We start from the raw sequence: 3,099 nt of genomic DNA on the forward strand, positions 1-3,099 counted from the left end.
CGCCCCAATCCCTCCAGCCTCAGTCACAGACCTCACCTTTACATCTCCAGCAGGTTTCAAACCAGCACCCTTCTCCATCCTCCAGGAGTCCTCATCGCCCCCATCCCTGCCCACTGCCAACTTCTGAACACTCAGCAGTCTGGGCACATTGCTGCCCACAGGGGAGGGTTCCCTGACACAAGGGCCCCCGCAACCCACCTCCAGCTGGGTGTTTCAAACACCACACACGATGGGGGCCAGTCCCTGCCTCCCACCACACCCTCAAATGTTCTTCTTTCCCTTGCTTGGCCTGCTTAGGTATAGGCCACACCTTTCTCTGAGTTGGTGGGGGGTGGTCCTAAAGTCCCCATGGACATGCAAGGCCACCATGAACAAGAGTCCAGATGTGACATGTGTCTGAATGACCAGCAGTGGGCACATCACTTTAGACCTGCCACACAGCAGGCATCTGTCTGGTCTGGGGGTACATTGGTCACTGTGGGCCCCCGTGAGGCAGCAGGCCCCAAGAGCTACCTCAGACAGCCTATGGGGTCAGGCCTGACCTTACCTACTTGGCCAACGTCCTAGGGGACAGACTTAATAATGAAGCAGAGCCCACTCCACGGCCCTCACCCAAGCTCATGTGAAGGCTCTGATAGGTCAGTGACCAATGAAAGTGCAAACAACCTCCTAATGGTCCACGGACTGGGCCAGTGGACATAGGAGGCAAAGGGATGGCCCTGAAAGGCCCAACGGAAAACCACAGGCCAAAGTACCCTCTCTCTCCCTAGCTCCATCATCCCCACATCTCTCTGTGAGAACCCCCTCACTCAGGCAGGAAAGAAAATTAAGTTGATGGAGACATGACTCAGTTATGTTGTTTGGTACCAAGGCAATACATACTGCTTTCCCTGTTACCGTAATGCACTCCATTTCCCTTTTTGCCTTTGCTGTTAGGAAGCTCAAACCAAACTGAATGCTCATTACTTTTTTTAAAAAAAATTAAAGACAGGTGCCCAGACTGGTTGCAAACTCCTGGCCTCAAGTGATCCTCCTGCCTCAGCCTCCCAAAGTGCTGAGATTACAGGCATGAGCCACCAAGCACAGCCATATTACCTTTTTGTGGCTCTTGGCACAATGTTGTATTCTCTTTCTTGGTGTGATTTTAGATAATTCTTTTGTTTATTCCTACCTGCCCCTTTGCATGTGTTGTGTGCTTTCAGGAAGTAGGGATGATGGAAATGATGCAGACTGAAGCCATCCTTAGCCACTCATTCCTTACACTGAGTGAGTGTTCTGGATCGTTCCCAGGGGCCAGCTGGATGGCAGCAGATTTGATGGAGAGCAGGTGAGGGGTGGATCCAGGGCCGGCACCGACCACCCCCAGGCTGGCAGCCCTGGGGGAGAACAAGGTCAGATCCACAAAGTACGGGGTCAGCAGCTCTGCCACCAGGAAGCCAGGCTGGTGTGGATCAGCCATGACAGAGGATGCCCCACCCAGTGACCGCAGGGCTGATGACAACTAGCACCAGGAACTCAGGGGGACCGGGCCAACCAAAACACATCTGTGGGGAGTCCACCTTGCCTGGAAGGCAGGGAGGTGGGTCACAACGGCCCTCCCCTACAGGATCTCGTGTGTGAGTGTAGGCGTTTCCATGGGTGTGTGCAGGTGTTGGTAACTGTGCCCGGGATGTGGATGTTAGGAGTGTGAGTGTGCCAATGAGTCGGTGTCTCAGTCTTTTAAGAATGTGTCATAAGCGTGTCATGAGTCCATTTATTGTATTTGTGTCAGTGCCTGTGTATCAGGAGTGTGTTCACAGTGTGCCCGTGAATGTCCATGAGTGAGTGTATCACAAGTCCATGTCATGCGAGCAAGTGTGTCAGTGTGTTGTGAATGTGTCACGAGTGTGTTGGCAAGTGTGTCCATGAGTGTTTGTACCGTGTTGCTGAATGCTGAGTGTCATGAGTGTGTCCATGTGTCTGCTAGTGTGTCATATCTATGAATGTGGCATGAGTACCTCCATGGGTGAGTGTTGGTGTGTTGTGAATGTGTCAGGAGTGTGTTGGCGAGTGTGTCCATGAGTGTGAGTTCACCACACATTGGTGTCTGTGAGTAGGTATGAGTGTGTTATAACTGCGAGTGTGACATCTATGAGTAAGCATGTCATAAGTATGTCCATGAGCGAATGTGAGGGTCCGTGTCATGAATGTGTCATGTGTTTGAGTGTCCATGAGTCAGTGTGTCATGAGCATGTCCATGAGTTGGTGTCATTGACTGTTGAGTGTGTCCATGAGTGTGACTGTTGTGTGTCCATAAGTGGGTGTGTCATTGATGTGTCTGAGTGTGTGATGAGTGTGTGCATTCTGGGAAAAAACTACACACCAATGGTTCTCTCTGAGGAGTGGGATGGGGTTGGCCAAGGTCAGAGGAGGCTTTGCCTTTTTGCTCCTTATTTTTGTTTGAATCGTTCACAATGTGTCACCTTCACACATTGAAAGAGAAACAGCTGTGGGCCAACCTTAAAAAAAAGGAAGGAAGAAGGAAAAAAATTTAAAAGAGTAAGAGAAACAGGAAAAATCAGTGTGTGCCATGTGCAGTATTACAGACTGAGACCTTCGAACTGTGCTTCTCAGGTGACTGCCAAGGACGGCACAGCACCCCTGCCCCAACCCCAGCCCCAGGGTGGCAGCACTCACTGGGTATCAGAGAACTCTAGGTTACCAATGTTGAGGACCCACTTGCAGCTGGTGCTGTAGTAACAGTCCACAAACTCCTTCAGCTTCATCTTGCAGTCCTTCTGCTTGGTGACATCTGTCACATCCACACTCTGCTCCAGCCGTGGGGAGGTGCTGAGAGGAGCTCGACCACCCTGGGAAGTTGGCACAGCCTCCCTGAGGCCGGGATGTGTAGAGTGGACACATACCCTTGGGGTGCCGTCACACACAGCAGAGTTGCCAGTGGCTGGATGCTAAGGCTCTGGGTGCCAACGTCCAGCTTCACCCACCTGCTTTTCCTCTGGCTCAGCAAAGTGCCCTGACCACTCTCCCTCTGACCTGGTGATAACTGCAAGGCAGCCAGGTGACAGGCCTCCGCAAGGGTGGCCAGATTAGCCAATGAAA

The sequence above is a fragment of the Mandrillus leucophaeus genome, unplaced genomic scaffold (assembly GCF_000951045.1).
Source record: "Mandrillus leucophaeus isolate KB7577 unplaced genomic scaffold, Mleu.le_1.0 Scaffold1950, whole genome shotgun sequence".
NCBI lineage: Eukaryota > Metazoa > Chordata > Mammalia > Primates > Cercopithecidae > Mandrillus > Mandrillus leucophaeus.